Genomic DNA, 17,293 nt, shown 5'->3' with positions numbered 1-17,293 from the left:
TATACAGAAGATCAATTTAGTATATATTAAGTAAAGATTTCAACAGTTTGCTCCCACACAGAAACATAAAGTGTAAAATACTGTTTGAGTCCTAGTTATAGCATTAAATCTCAATGTACAACACATTAAGGACAGAGATCCTACATGAGGAGTAAGTACACAGTGACTCCTGTTGTTGACTTAACAAATTGACACTCTTGTTTATGGTGTCAGTAATCTCCCTAGGCTCTTGTCATGAGTTTCCAAGGCTATGGAAGCCTTTTGAGTTCGCCGACTCTGATTTTATTTAGACAAGGTCATAGTCAAAGTGGAAGTTCTCTCCTCCTTCAGAGAAAGGTACCTCCTTCTTTGATGGCCCGTTCTTTCCACTGGGATCTCACTTGCAGAGATCTTTCATTTAGGTTTTTGTTTTTGTTTTGTTTTGTTTTGTTTTTGCCAGAGTGTCTTGGCTTTCCATGCCTAAAATACTCTCATGGGCTCTTCAGCCAGATCTGAATGCCTTAAGGGCTGATTCTGAGGCCAGAGTGCTGTTAAGGGCATCTGCCATTCTATGAGTCTGCTGTGTATTCCGCTTCCCATGTTGGATCGTTCTCTCCCTTTTTAATTCTATCAGTTAGTATTTGCAGACACTAGTCTTGTTTATGTGATCCCTTTGACTCTTAGTTTCAGGTATCTTCAGAATATGAAACTCTAGGAAATGAATACAGAAGCAGAGCTTTCGCTACATAATTAGCCAAATATTATATGGAATGTTAATATTTAGATTTAACTGATTTTACTTTATACATTAAACTTTTGGGTTTTAACTAAATTATTATGATACAATCATTACCAGGTCTGTGTTGAAAAAGAAAATTGAAAGTCTGCTTCTTAGTCTGTTCTTTTATTTGATATTTTTCAAGATTTATTTATTTCCTTGAAAGAGCTACAAAGAGAGAGGGAGAGACAGAGAGAACTTCCATCCACTTGTTCACTTCCTAGAGGGACACAACGGCTAGGACTAGGACAGGCTGAAACCAGGAGCCAGAAGCTTCACCAAGTCTCCCACATGGGTGGCAGGGGCCCAAACACTTGGACCATCTTCTACTGCTTTTCCCAGGCCTTTAGCAGGGAGTTTGATGCAAAGTGGATTAGGTCAGCTGGACCACAACACAGGCCCCTTTTATTCCATCCTTTTAGGAATGATAAGAAGCATATCAAATTAGCTTTGCTATTATGCATATGAAGTTTCTAAATTATTTTTATCTTTTTCCACTCAAAAATATACTGGTTATATTGGTTACTTTGCTGAGACTTGTGCCATTCAGCTTTGGCCAAATGCATTCCTGAGACTATTGCCATCTGAGTGCCAAACTTGAAAATTCAAAGTACAGCACGGATATTGTCTACAATGGGATACCATCTATATATCAAAAGTAGAATTAATTTCCTGGTCCTCTACCTCTGAATCACTTTATACACACCTCTGTTATAACACGTTGTTTACTGTTGTGTTTCGTTATCAGCTCCACCACAAAAGATGTGGAACATTTGGAAGAGAGACATTTGTTCATTTCTGCTAGTACCACAGGATAACATCTCTTATGTAAGAGGTGGTGCTCTTTCATATAACTACTAGCATGATTTATTGTCACTTTGGCGATGATCAAAGATGTTGCTATTATCTGTGTTATGTATATGTACTCAGTGTGACAAAAATAGCATCAGTACTCCATGCCAGCTGAGGCCACATGCATGTTCTCCCAAGGATAGCATTTTATCTTCTGTTCATAGTACTGCATTTGGTTTTAAGGCTGATGTTTCATCTAGTACCTTTGTACAAAATGGATCTGTGTATTTCTGATTGCTGGGCTTCAGGTGAATAGGCAAGCTGCTTTTCTCCCTCAACATTTGAATGTTATGTTCCCTGAGTGTCATGTATCTGTGCAAGTCTTTAAAGTACTTGTTCTGCTCCTGCTTGTGATGGCTCGCTAGAATCTAAGCTGCTTGCCAAATATCTCTTCTACAAGAACTCCGAGATGTTACTGCCAACAACATTGTGATTCCATTTGTTGTCTGTAGTTGAATATATTGAATTCCCTTCACATGTCAGTTGTCACACGTGATCACAATCTTGAGACTTATAACCAGTTTGCAAGTAAAATCACTAAATTAACATAATAACAAATACACATTTTTTACCCTTCTCGTTAACATTATTTGATGCAGTGCCTTGAAATATAATTTACACTGTGCTATGTACAAGCTAATGCATGACCTTGACTATCTTTAGAAATATTTTCAATGCAATTAATGTGCTGACACTTTAGACATGTTTAGATCTTCTACAGAATCTTAGTATCAAGCATATCAAGCATTCAGTGACTTTTAAAGAGATGTATATTATACACATACATATACACATTATATACACAACAGTATTATAGCTTTTATTCTTGAATATTCTTAAATATATATTCTGGAAACATTTAGAAAATAAGATTAACCACAAATGAAGACATACAAAAACCTTCCATATTATCAACACTCAAATATGAATATTTTCAAATTTAGGCTCTATTTCTTACTAGCCTTTACCTGTTTGTCTAGGTATCAATGTGTCTGCTTATCTATGAAGCTGTATGTACACACAGCAATAAATAACAGCATACTATTGTGAAAACATTTTTTACTTATCACCATATTATGAACTGCCAAGAAAGGTTATTTCATTACTATGAGAGTGTAAGCAGGCAGAGTTTTACATGTACCCCATGTGATTTTTCAAGTGCTTATGAAAGCTTAAAAGAATTAAGTGTATGATTTCTACTTCTCTCCCTATAAGAAAATCAACTCAATATGGATCAAAGACCTAGATGTAAGAGCTAAAACTATGAAACTACTAGAAAAAAGTAGGAGAAACACTTCTAGGCTAAGTGTAGCTAATAACTTTTTAAGTCCCAACAGCACAGACAACAAAAGACTAAACAAATGGGATTATGTCTAACTAAAAAGTTTCGGCACAGCAAAGGTAATAATTAACAAAGTAAAAAAACAACCAGCAGAATAGGAGAAAATATTACAAACTATTTATCTAACAAAAGTTTAATATTAAAATATATAAGGTACTAAAAAACTCAGCAACAGAAAAACAATCCAGTTTATAAAATCAGCAACAAGGTTGGCATTTGGCCTGGTGATTAACACGCTTGTTAAACACCCTCCACACACAAATCCACTTCCATCCTATATTAGAGTCATTGAGTTCAATACCAGGCTTTGGCTCTTGACTCCAGCTTCCTGCTAATGCAAGCCCTGGAAAGCAGCAGAGATGGCTCAGATGACTGAGTTTTTTCTACCTGTGTGGGATACCTGGATTGAGTCCCTAGCTCCCTACTTTTGTCTTCCTCAGTCATGGCCATTGTGAACATTTGGGGAGAGAACTGCCAGACTGGAGCTTTCTCTCTCTCTCTCTCTCTCTCTTTCTCAAATAAGTACATTTATCTTTTCAAAACTTTACTTATTTTATTTAAGAGAGAGACCGAGAGATTATTCTACTGCTTCATTCCCCAAAATGCCAGAAACTCCATTTGGATCTCCCATCTGGGTTGCAGGAACCCAAGTAGTTAAGCCATCAACTGCTGCATGCCCAGGTGTATTAGTAGGAAGCAGGATTGGAAGTATAGCAAAACTCCATCTCAGGCACTCTTATAGGGGTTGTGGGTGTCCCAAGTGGAGGTTTAGCACACTGTGCCACAACATGCACCCCAGAAACCATTCTTGACCTGTGACTACCCCCTACTATATCAACTTCCCCCTACTATATATCAACTTCTCAGTAATGTCTATGTTGACCAGGTGTAGAAACTATTATATTGAAAGCCTATGCACAGTCCATTCTTCACTTATCTATACTGAAAAAATTTTTAATATTTACCAAGGGAGAAAAAGAAAGAGTGTTTTCAGTACAAGTAGAAAAAGCTTATAAACTGTCCAGCCTGAAAGGCATGCTTCAGCAACATGGCTCCTTACACTGGAATGATTACAGCTTCACTGTGGCAGGAATTTAGTCACTCGAGCTGTCATATCATGATTAGAAAATAGCTGGGGTAGGTTTAGATAGTTCCAGTGAAAGCAAAGCAGTGTGGCATTTTATCTCTTCCTATTTTGTGTGCCTGAAGGAACAGAGTTTGAAAGCCACTGGTTGTTTCCCATTCACAGGTACCATACAGGTAATTAGACCTAGCAGTGCGAAGTGAGAGTGAGGCAGTCTGGAATCTTTGCCCCTAAAGAGCAAAAGCTATCTAGATAAAAGAAAGAGGGGAAAGAGTGAAATAAGAGGGAGACTGCCCAAGCTGTCAGAGTCTTCATGGACTCATGGTCAACTTCCTGCAATTCTGCACTTGTCAGGAAATGCATCTCTGAGTCTTTAAGTGAATAAGAATGAGAAGCAGTGGGAATGGTTTACAGCACAATAAAAATGGAAGTTGAAGGAACTCATGTGTCCAAATCCAAAGTAAATATTATTTACATGCTTACAGTGGTACTTTCTAAAACTTTTTAAATGTACAAATTTCAAACATTTTGAAACATAACAAAAACTGAAAGGATCATAAACGAACATTTGTATACTTCTTACATACAACAATGTTAGTGTTTTATCATATAGGTTAGCCCTATATAGACATGCATATGAGTGTACATTTCTTCTTCTACAATTTGAAACTAGTTACAGATTTCAGTATTTATATCTTTTTTAAATGAAGCACTCATTTTTCTAGCTCAACATGACACCTTAGAAAACTAACAATAATTCAATATTATACATGAATTAACCCATGCACTAATTTTCTACTAATGTTCTTAGTATGTCTCATAGTGCAGCTACGGTTGTTATTTTTTAATTTTAAACTATACTATACACACACACACACACACACCACACACACACACACACACATGAAATTATCAACATGTTGGACCAGCAGTTCTTTGCTGTAGAGAGAAGTGAGGGCTGTCCTGTGCATTATACGATGTTTTGCAGCATCACTACTTAATGCCAGTAGCACTCTTCTACTCCCATTGATCACCATGAAAATTGTCTCCAGAGGGTACAAAATGTCTTCCAGAGACAAAATCACCATGGATTAACCAGGTACTGCCCTATTTGAATCTGGAAGAGTACCTCTGTCTGCACCTCTGGTAATTTCTGTTAGCCTTAAAACAATTCTTTATTTTACATCTGAATTATCAGCATAAGCTTCCAGCCCACAAGGGACAATTTATAAAGTAAGTATGTTCTCATAATTATTTCTCTAGAGGAAAAAAGAAATTACATGGGAAACTTGTCCATGAAAGAGTCACGTTGAAAAGTTTTCATATGTAGTACAGAAGTATGAACTTTTATCAAACTTCCAGGCTAATCTAAAAGAAGTGGTCCAGGAGCTAAGTTTTAAAATCCTTTTTCTGTATGATGTCTAGCATATTCATCATTTTCTTCCTTATTCTATGACTCTAAACATATTCCAATCACACATCAGTTACCATATTTTTTTTCTGGTGATCCTAATGCCAGTTTCTTTTTGCTACAATTATTCCTTTGTATACTGCTAAAATAATCTTCTGCAAATACCATTTTTATCAAATCACCTTCCTGCTCAAGAATCAGCTACTTCTACCGTATCAAGTCTAAACTCTTGGCCTATAATTCAAGGTCCTCTGTCAACTAGCACTTTTGTACCTCTCTACTTTTATCTTTACCCACTACAGACTGACTCTCCCCTCCAGCTATATTCAGCCAACTTTCCACTCTTCCATGCTACTTATTTGTGTGGCTTTTAGTTTCCCACCAGTTGGAATGCCCTCCTCCTTCATTCTTACCAATACATAATAAACGTTTGTTCCCAACTCACCTACCTCCGGAAAATTTTTCTGATTAAAACTTTCTACCAAATCGCAGTGCTAATTGAACCAAAATTACCACACTTAATTATGATGAAGGTGAGTAGAAAATATAGAAGAAATTTATAATATTATAAATAGGAATGTTATTTTTCCAGTTGACTCATGAGATCAAAGAATTACTGCAATAACATTAACCAGAATTTTAATGGAAAAATATATGAAGCAAATATTAAAAATGGCTGAGCGAAAAGTTTAATGTATGTATAGTACTTGGAGTAAAAACTACACTGAGACAGTAAATCATAAAGAACCAGTGGGAAATAAGAGTGTGGGGAACAATATGATAGGAAATGTGAAGTCGTGAAATGAACTTGGTGGCAAAATACAGTATCAGATAGAAAAAAGATGAGAAAGTCAAGCCTCAGTTGTCTTTGCAAATAAAATCTCCTAAATCCTTCCCAGAAGCAATTTTGGTAGTGAACAGACATTAGTTTTATCATTTCGTAGCCATAGCTCACACATCCAACCAACTGTTGTCCTCTTCAAAGTAGTCGTTTCCTGAGTGTGTGAAGTAAAGCCACTCTACCAGAGATTCCATTCCAATGACAAGCTATGTGCAACCTAATTCATTCAGTACAGCCACATTTATCTCCAGATGGCAGACATTAGGAATTCATGAGTGTTTCTGGTTTTCCATGCCCTCACCAACACTTGGGCTTACCCGCCTTCCATATTCTGTTAGTTGAATGGGTGCTGTAGTATATCACCTTGTAATTTTACTTGCGTTTATCTAATTACTAAGGGATTTGTACTCCTGTATTACTGAGGAGCTGTTCTTGCTGCTCAAAATATGAATTCCCTGTTCACATCTGTCTAACTCTTTTGGGTGATCTCTGATTACTTCCCCATATTCATCCTTTACCCCTCTGTTGAACTCTATAATTCACTCAAAAATACAAGGTGTCTGTTAGCCTCCTTAGCTATGCCCATGCTTGTGTCTAATATATGTCTTGTGCACAGTTTATGGATTGTATGAAAATTATGCACATCTATTTTTTTCTCACAAGACCTAGTCCTCAAGAAAGAAAACAAAATGGAAAAACTTCAAAAAAAACAACTTTGCATTCTTAACTTCAGAGAAATACAAAATGGGGCCAGCATTGTGGCACAGTGGGTTGAGCTACTGCCTGCAGCACCAGCATCCCATACAGTAGCTGGTTTGAGTCTCAGCTGCACCACATCTGATCCATTAGCTCCCTGCTAATGTGCCTGGAAAAGCAGTGAAAGATGGCCCAAGTACCTATGCCCCTGCACTCATATGAAAGAACTGAGTGAAGCTCCTGGCTCCTGGTTTCTGCCTGGTCCAACCCTGGCCTTTGCAGCCATTTGAGGAGTAAACCAGTGGATGGAAGATATTCTCTCTCTTTCTCTCTCTGCCTCTGCTTCTTCTTCTCTGTAACTTTGTCTTTCAAATAAATAAGTAAATGAAAGAAGGAAAGGAAGGAAGGAAGGAGGGAGGGAGGAAGTAAGGAAGGAGGGAGGGAGGAAGTAAGGAGGGAGGGAGGGAGGAAGGAAGGAAGGAAGGAGGGAGGGAGGGAGGGAGGGAGGAAGGAAGGAAGGAAGGAAGGAAGGAAGGGAGGGAGGGAGGGAGGGAGGGAAGGAAGGAGGGAGGGAGGGAGGGAGGGAGGGAGGAAGGAAGGAAGGAAGGAAGGAAGGAAGGAAGGAAGGAAGGAAGGAAGGAAGGAAGGAAAGGAGGGAGGGAAGGAAAAGGAAGGGAGGGAGGGAGGGAGGGAGGGAAGGAAGGAAGGAAGGAAGGGAGGGAGGGAGGGAGGGAAGGAAGGAAGGAAGGGAGGGAGGGAGGGAGGGAGGGAGGGAAGGAAAAGGAAGGAAGGGAGGGAGGGAGGGAGGGAAGGAAGGAAGGAAGGAAGGAAGGAAGGAAGGAAGGAAGGAAGGAAGGAAGGATTATATGTTGGTATCAAGGGAAAATATCTTGTGGTGAGATATTCTTCTTACTACCCTGAGAGGAATCAATTTTTTTCCTCTCTCCTAAGACAACAGAAGAAGAGCCAAGACAAGCCATCACTAGAGGTCTATTTAAGCATTATCTCAGAAACTTGAAACAATCTCTAAACACAGTAATATCTACTCGGACCCCAGAGAGCTCACTTTTCCCTTTTCCTAGTAACGTGGACTTAATGAGCTCCAGTAGTTCAATATTCTCTCATTAAGGCCAAGATCCAAGTTTGCCTGAAATGGTTTATTTCTAAGAAAGCAAGAGATCACAAAGGTAGGATTCAGCATTTCTGAGTACTTGTCCTGTCTTGTGACATAGCTGGGGAAATTGCAATGGTATGAAGCAGGCTGGAAAGGGCAGAGAACTGGAAGCAGACATACCAGCTAGGGAAAGGCAGACTGTATATAATAAGGATGCTTTCAGGTGCAGGACAAAAAAAATCATTAAGGGTGATGGAAAAAAGTCCCAGGCAAGGTGGCTTGGTGTTGAGAAATGAGTGACAGACACTGAGTAGTGGTACAGCAAGTGACTACACAAGCCCAGCAGAGCAACTAGGCTGCCTCACCTGCCAAGTGGGTAGAGCCAAGATGCAGGAAATGCAGAAACAAGAATATATAGAGTTGGAATTAGATAGATGGCACTGTCATTAACTTGTAAGATAAAGGTCACTGGAGTAGAGTTTTAACTCAGCCTAGAGCAAGAAATATTCCAGACCTTCAGAAACTGGAGTGGTAAAGACACAGAACAGAAATCAAGATATATTCTCTTCAATAGCTATGAACACTTGTAGATATTTATTCACTAATGATAAATATTGTTTGAATGTCTTTGTAAGGGGGGTTAGGTGGCAGTGTCAACTGAGGAAATGACAGTAAACAAACAGAAATCTTGACCCTCATGGAGCTTAACATTTACTGGGAAAAGAGGGCAATGCAAAAGTAAATAAATAAGATGTATAGTGTGTCAGATGTTAAGTACTGAGAGAAAAAATAAAGCAGAAAGGTGATAAGGAGTGTCTTCAGTGAGAGAGGGGTTAGACTGTAAATCTGTACTTGGTGCCTGCGTTAGCAAAGAGGACCACTGTTTCCATAGACACATGTGGGGAAGGAATGAGCCATATGCCTGTGGTCATAGAACAGCAAGTGCACAGGCCCCCACATATACAAGTGTGTTCATGATGTGTTTGTGTAAAAGAATGAAACCAGAGTGGCTGGGAAGAATAAGCAAAGGGAGAAAAGATCACATTAAGTCAGAGATATAAGAAAGACAAAGAAAATAAAGCAGGGTGTACAGCCCAATGCAAGGATCTTGATTCTTACTGACAGAGAAACAGATTTTGAACAGAAGAGTATTGGGAGTTTACTTAAAGGTAATATCATTCTTTCTGCTGGAATGAGAAAAGACAAGCTGAGTGAGCATGAAAAAAGAAAGGGAGTTCTTACAATAAACTGGTTGTGAGGTGGTGGCTTAGATTTGAGTGGTAGCCTTAGAAAGGGTGACAATGTAGATAACTGGGCGTATTTTGAAGGGATATCCAATAATGGCACATATTGGAGTGCTTATTGAATTGGAGCATTGTATGTGGAGTGAGAAAGTGGTCAGTCAAGGTTGATTTTAAAGTTTGGGAATTGAATTAACCTGAAGAATGGAGTTGCCATTTATTGAAAAAAGGAAGGCTGCATAGGATCTTCTGAAATATTTTTTAGCTTCTTCTAAAGATCATTAAGAACAGTCACTATTTTTTGAATACCACCAAGAAATGAATGAGGTGTTCATTGCTAGAAGTAAAGAAAGGTCCTATTTGAATTAAAAATTAATTAATTGTTAAAGACATTTTCAAACATTTATATTATTTGTTCTATTTGAGAGAGACAGAATGAGAGAGAGATCTTCCATCTGCTGATATACTCCCTAAATCACACAATCGCCTGAGCTGGGCCAAATCAAAGCCAGGAGCCACAAACTCAGTTCCAGTCTCCAACATAAATCACAGAGACCCAAGTAGTTGAGCCATTACTAGCTAGCTGCCACCTGGGGTATATATTAGCAGGAAACTGCATTGAAAGTGGAACCCCCACAGGAAATGAAATCAGCATATGAGTTATCCGTATCTCCATGTTTATAGCAACTCAGTTCACAATAGCTGAGATATGAAATTAACCCAGATGTCCATGCTGATAACTAGATAAAGAAATTATAGTATACATATACCATGGAATACTATTCAACCACAAAAAATAATGAAATCCTATCTTTCACACCAACATTAATGCAACTAGAGACCATTATGCTTAGTGAATTAAGCCAGTTCAAAAAAAAACAAATATCATATGTATTCTTTATTTGTGGTAATTAGGATACATAGTAAAAATAAATGTAATATATATGAGGAAATTTGACATTTTGAGATTTGATTATTGTTTATAGAACTGTGTTTTTTTTCTATTTACCACTTATGGAATTCTTTATTTAGGCAATCATTAAGGTTGGGATTATAAAGAAAATTTAAAGTATGTCATTGTAAAAATTAAACAAAAGTAGGATGGACAGTGGGATTGAGGAAAGGAGAGAGAGTAGGTTGGGACGTATCATGCTCTTAAAAGTGTATATATGAAATACATGAAATGTGTTCTCTTTTCATAAATAAAAATTATTAAAAATAGTAAATAAATTTTAAAGTTTTTAAAAGGAAGAAAGTAGAGCCCAGACTGAATCTCAAAGACTCTGCTATGGGTTGTGGACATTGTCTTGATGTCTTCACCACTTCACCAACCTGTAAATCGCTTCTGAGAATCATTTTCAGTGTCTTCTTGGCACTGGAAGTAAGGACATGAATTCTGTCATTTGCTGCTAAATAGAGATATTAATCATCATCATTTTAAGGGGAAAACTGTTTTAGAGTATGCTATGTAACAGCACCTATATGAAGCCAACATTATATAACTAACACAGCAGAGTAGAAGAACAGGTTTCCTTGGCACAAAACCTTTTTTGTCGATGTTGTGTGTACACAGTATCTACCTTAATACTTCACCCACAAAGTGTCCTCAGTAATTTTATTGAATTACAGTAAACTAAAAACTAAAGCAGCCTTTGAAATTATACAGTTGACTCCAAATCTATTAATCAAATGACATAACATTCAGAACAGAAGGGTTAGAAATGGTGTATTTTTTTAAACTGTGATCACGCAGTGTGTTATAAAATGATTTATAGTAGGAAAATAAGCAGTTTCAGGAATGCAGTTGGCAATTTTCTGCTAATTATTCTTGAAAAGAAAGTAAATCTGTTTTGAAAACATGAACAGTTCTGTTTAACAAAGAAAATTAAGGGCGATCTTTAAAGGTAGTCATCTGTGTAATTCATGCTCAAATTTCATAAGTCAACGTCTTGCTACATTGTATTAATATTGTTTAATCAAAGTTTAGAATGAACAAATAATATATAAAAGGCAGCAATTACTGGGATTTTATTAGATATAATTGGAAATTCAATAAATTTTTAATTTGAAGTATTGAAGGTAATCCAAGTTAACAATTACAGTCGATTTTGACCTTTGCTTATTTTCATTTATAATAAAATTTTATTAGTTTTTTGTTGATTTAACATAATAACCTGGTATTTCCTTGTATATTATAACTAACTATTTGTTCATACTATTAATAATGGAAGAAAGGATTTTTTTTGTTTTTTTATAAAAGGATAAAATGCAAAAAGTTACTATTTCTTGGTTATACCAAATGCTTTAATTATAAAAGTGCATATCTTATTTTCTCTATGATTAATTTCCCACAACTATTTTTCAATTTCACTTATTTGCAGCAAATATTTTAGCACAGCATGGATCTATGTAAGCATGCTATTTATTTTATATTTATTTTTAAAATAAATATTTCCATTACATTTTGATAGAGTACGGTTATTGAAAATCATTCCTAGATCATTTCTATAAAAACATGATCCAGTCATTTTTTGCATGATTTTCAAGAGCAGCTATTTGCTTCTGTGATGTGCTTTAACAAGAAGAGGTCGTCAAAAAGTTAAGGGAAAATGTGTACTATGAAAAAGATATGAATGACTTCAAAAAATTTTTTTATCAAACTCAATTTTTCCACTACTTTATAGAGTAGGCTCGTAGAGAGCCACCTAGCATAATTGTAATAAGAGTGAGACTTTGGTTAACAATTAAGATTCCATTTGGGATGCACACATACCATATTGGAGTGTCTGGGATCAAGTCCCAGCTCTGCTCCTGTTTTTGGGATCCTGCTACTGCACACTCTGCAATTAGCAGTGATCACTCAAGGAGTTGGCTCCCTGCCACCCACATGGTAGACTTGGATTGAGTTTCTGACTCCTAGTTTCAACCTGGCCTACTCCCAGCTTTTGTAGGCATTTGGAGAGTGAACCACAGATGGCAAATAATCAATCTTCCCTCTTTCTTTCTCTATCTCTCCTTTTCACATAAGTTAAACAAAATTTGAAAATGTAATATATATAATTAGTGGATACAAATATCTTCAATATTTTGTATTTGGATCCTCTAAAATATTTTTACTTTTAATTTATAAAACAAAATTCAGAAAATTCATTGTGATAGAAAAGAAACCTGATTGTTTAAAAGTTGTTTAAAGTAGCAAAAATAAGTGAATTAAAGATTTGTTTCAATTTTGAAACAATATTTGGATTCCGCAAAACTGTCGCATCACTAGTATTTCCCAGCATGTCATTGGATTGAAGGTTGTTGGATCAATGATACCTGTAAAAATATCCATGAATTTTGTGCTTGGTAGGCTCAATTCTGTATTCATTCATACCTTTATTGGACCTAGGTTTATTAAGCACCTACTATTGGTGAGGCACCATGCTGAGCATACAATATTCATACTTTTTTTTGTTTTAGAGGATAAACTAAAGCAGATGAGATAGTTAATGTTAGATGGTGATCAGTCCTGTGATCACAATGAAAACAAAAGAGAAATGGGGGTTGGGAGTGATCACAGTAATCCTCTATGAGAAAAGACCTCTAGAAAGTAAATGAGATTTGTGCCAACCTGGGAGCACTTAAACAAGTTGTCTCATTTGCCCAGGAATATTTAAGTGCTAGGTGTCCATTAACTCATATACTTCTTGCACTCAACCTGTGAGCTAGGTAATAATGTCATTTTACAGACGAGGAGACAGAAAGGAATATCCAAGTCAGGCAAAGTGATAGGCCAGTAGTAATGCAGCAAGGATTCAACCCAAGCATATTTGCGTAGTCTGTAAGTGGCGCTTAAATGTAGCCAAGCATTCCAGACAAAACAAACACAAGGGCAGAGCCTGAGATATATTAAGTGTTGAGTGCTGGGTGTGTTGGGAGCTAATCAAGGACAGTGTGAGTAGATGGAGTGAGTAGCAGGAGTAAGTAACTGAAGCTGAGTAGGATGCAGGTCATTAGGAACCTTGTGGACCTATGGTAGACTATGAGAAGGGAAGTCATTGTAGGGTTGATAATGAATAAGGATATGGGCTGTTGGCTTATTTTTGGTTTGTGCTTAAAATCAAGGGCATTTTATAATTCAGGATAAAAGTAATTAATAAAGAGGAAAAACAAAAACTTTGGGGCTAACTTTTTCTTTTAAGATTTATTTATTTGAAAGACAGAAATATAGAAAGTGAAGGAGAGAGGGAGAGAAAGGGGAGAGGAGAGGAGAGGGGAGAGAGTAGGGGAGGGGAGGGGAGGGGAGGGGAGAAGAGCTGAGAAGAGCAGAGAGGAAAGGAGAAGAGAGGGGAAGGGAGGGGGAAGGGAAGAGGAGGGGAGGGAGAGGGAGAGGGAGGGGAGGGGAGGGGACTTGGGCTATCTTTCACTGCTCTTCCAAGCACATTAGAGAGATGGATTGGAAGTGGAGAGCCAGGACTCGAACCAGCACCCATCTAGGATGCTGACACTGCAGGCAGATGCTTAACCTTCTGTGCCACAGCACCAGCCCCTCTGGTTAACTTTTGTGATAATAATCAAACAGAAAATACAGATACTTCCTATACTCCCTGTGCACACACATTCACAGCCTTCCCCACCCCAACAATATCCCTCACCAACTGTGCTGTATTTGTTACAACAGACCTACTTATATTGACACATCACTAACACACACCCAAAGTCCATGCTTTACCTTAGGGTGATATTTTATTATGTATTTATTTTCTAAATTTTCCCCCACTATTGTATAAGATTCATGAGGTCAGAGATGGTGGTTTTTTTTTTGTTGTTGTTGTTGTTGTTATATTTTATTTTATTTAGTTGAAAGGCAGAGTTGCAGAGAGGCAGAAGCAGAGAGAGAGAGAGAAGTCTTCCATTTGCTGCCAAGTGACCACAACAGCCAGAGCAGGGACAATTGGAAGCCAGGAGCCAGGAGCTTCCTCTAGGTCTCCCACGTGGGTACAGGTGCCTAAGGCCCTCTACTGTTTTCCCAGGCCATAGCTGAGAGCTGGATTGGAAGTGGAGCAGCCGGGTCTTGAACAGGCACCCATATGGAATACTGGCACTGCAGGCAGCAGCTTTACTTGCTATGCCACAGCACTGGCCCCCAGAGAGGGTTTTTGATTCATTGTTTTGTTTCCAGTGCCAAGAACACTGTGAGAATTAGATATGATTTTGTAATAGAGATGATTTTGTAATAATTAATTAATCCAAGCAAGACATTTCTTTATTTTCAAGAAAGATTTCTTCTTCTAATATGATAGGTATGACTATTTTCAAATACTGGCATTGTAGAGATTTTTCTAGACTATATGATTTTGAAGTAGCAGTCTCCACTGCACCCCTGGTTCATTCAACAGCAGTAGACCGAGTGCCTTCTGCCAGCCAGTCATGATTCTAGGTGTTAGGGCTAAAGAAATTGAAGTAAAAATGTGCCCTCAAGGTGTGCATAAATATTCTAGTGGAAGAACCTTCCCTTTAGAAGCCAAAGATTGTCAGCGCTCTCATCTTATTCCCTTTTCTGTTTGATTACAAGCAATGAATTGTGCAACAGAAAGTCTGATAGTGATTATGATATAAACTCATTTGTGTATTAACATACTCATTTTTACATTCACATTTTTCAACTTCATTTGCATATTGCAATTGCACACCTTAGATTTTCAGTGTTAAGCCCGGCAGTAACTACCTGCCTTCTTGTGTTTTAAAATGTGTTAGTGCTTGTTAAAACCTGCACACTATTTTTTTTTCTATTGAAATAAGGTCACCCCGCAAATAGAGTCACCATCTCAATGTCTGAGAATGCTATGCTTCTTCAGTGTCACCAACACACTGTTGTTAGACATGGTCTGTGAGACAGGAGAAAAACTGGTAACCTATTGTCCTCGGAGAGTTTATTTAGATTCCAAATGTTTTTCACACAGAGAGGGGATTAACCAGGCATCTGGAAAATCTACCTCTGTTATTTGGCATATTTTTCTGTAATACTTTTACAAGCTGTAACTTCTCTGGGTGAAAAAATTTCTTAATCACCATGACATGTTTTCCACCAGAAGGTTTAAAAATCACTGTTGTCTTTGTTAATAAATTGGTCCAGTGAAATAATTCAGAATGTTGAAGTTAGCATAGACAATAATTAAAAAGACAAATAACTTTCTTCTATGTTAAAAACACCAGAAATCTTATAAACAGCTTGCTTTTAATATTATATTCCATACTGAATTTGCTTATACAACCATTATACATACATTATTTTTCACAGGTAAAATAAAACTAAATAGGTAAGTAAACTAAATTGCAACCTAGAGAATTTAGGAAAATCTTTATAAAGTTCTCAAAAAATAAAATAAGCTTTTAAGTATTCAACATCAAATTTTTAATTTAGTGGTAAATTCTAGGGTACTAATTCCTCATTTACTTTGAATTTGTATTTTTGAGGTCTTAGAGGTTATAATTTATTTAAACTGAAGCATTTGTTTTTCTAAATTGCAGCTCTGTTCTTTCAAGCATAACACTTTTGAAATGCATTTCTTGATCATACACGAAATGATACCAACTGTATAATTGATGCTAAGATTCAATTTTTATTATTACTCTAGTTGGTTATACCATATGTGTTTGGTTCTTGTTGTGGTTCAGTCATATCATATGTATATGTGTGGCACATATCAGGAATATAAAATGGAAAAATTGTGGCATAGAGGGCTCATATTATGTAATATCATTCTTGTACAAATATAGAACTCAAGGACCAAAAGATAAATACTGTTTCCAGGGACATGTAACTAGTGAGTGACAGACTAGGATTATTAAGTATCAAACTCTGAGTCCAGTGCCCTTATATATACAATGTCCTATTTCCAATGACTATATCTATAGTTCTAATGGAAATAAGATTCACTGCTCTAAAGGATAGGTCACAATATTTTTTCTTTTTCTGTTACTGGAGAGTGAATATTTTAGTGTTTGCAGAATATACAATCTTTGTTACAAGTGCTCTCATCTTTATTTGTGGCATCAAAGTAGCCATGGACAGAGGATATTCTTAAGTATTGAAACTTAACTGAAAAGTGATCGCTGTTAAATATAAGAGTGGGAGTAAGAGAGGGAAGAGATGTGCAATTCGGGACATGCTCAAGCTGACGTCCCAAATGGTAGAGTTAGAAACATACCAGAGGATTCCAATTCAATCCCATCAAGGTGGCATGTACCAATCCATCTCACTAGTCCCAGTGATCAATTTCTGTTCACAGTTGATCATAATAATAGGACCAAGAACCAAAGGGATCACATAAACAAGACTAGTGTCTGCAAATACTAGCTGATAGAATCAAAAAGGGAGAGAACGATCCAACATGGGAAGCAAGATATACAGCAGACTCATAGAATGGCAGATGTCCTAAACAGCACTCTGGCCTCAGAATCAGCCCTTAAGGCATGCGGATCCGGCTGAAATGCCCATGAGAGTATTTCAGGCATGGAAAGCCAATACACTCTGGGGGAAAAAAACAAAAAACAAAAAACAAAAAAACCTAAATGAAAGATCTCTGCGAGTGAGATCCCAGTGGAAAGAATGGGACATCAAAGAAGGAGGTACCTTTCTCTGAAGGAGGAGAGAACTTCCACTTTCACTACGAACTTATCTAAATAGGATCAGAGTCAGTGAACTCAAAAGGCTTCCATCGCCTTGGCAACTCATGATAAGAGCCTAGGGTGATTACTGATGCCATAAACAAGAGTGTCAGTTGTTAAGTCAACAACAGGAGTCACTGTGCACTTACTCCTCATGTAGGATCTCTGTCCTTAATGTACTGTACATTGAGATTTAATACCATAACTAGTACTCAAACAGTATTTTTCACTTTGTGTTTCTATGTGGGTTCAAACTGTTGAAATCTTTACTTAATGTATGCTAAACTGATCTGTATATGAAG

The 17,293-nt window shown here is 37.2% G+C and overlaps 1 protein-coding gene across 3 annotated transcripts in view; it reads left to right on the top strand.

The window, feature by feature from the left end:
* Positions 1-17,293, top strand: part of ROBO1 (roundabout guidance receptor 1) — a 1,215,767-nt gene that overhangs the window by 420,682 nt on the left and 777,792 nt on the right. The gene's annotated exons all lie outside the window — the stretch shown is intronic.

The sequence above is a fragment of the Oryctolagus cuniculus genome, chromosome 4, assembly GCF_964237555.1.
Source record: "Oryctolagus cuniculus chromosome 4, mOryCun1.1, whole genome shotgun sequence".
NCBI classification, from domain to species: Eukaryota; Metazoa; Chordata; class Mammalia; order Lagomorpha; family Leporidae; genus Oryctolagus; species Oryctolagus cuniculus.
Note: the sequence above shows the minus strand (reverse complement) of the source record. Positions and strands in the feature narration are given on the sequence as shown.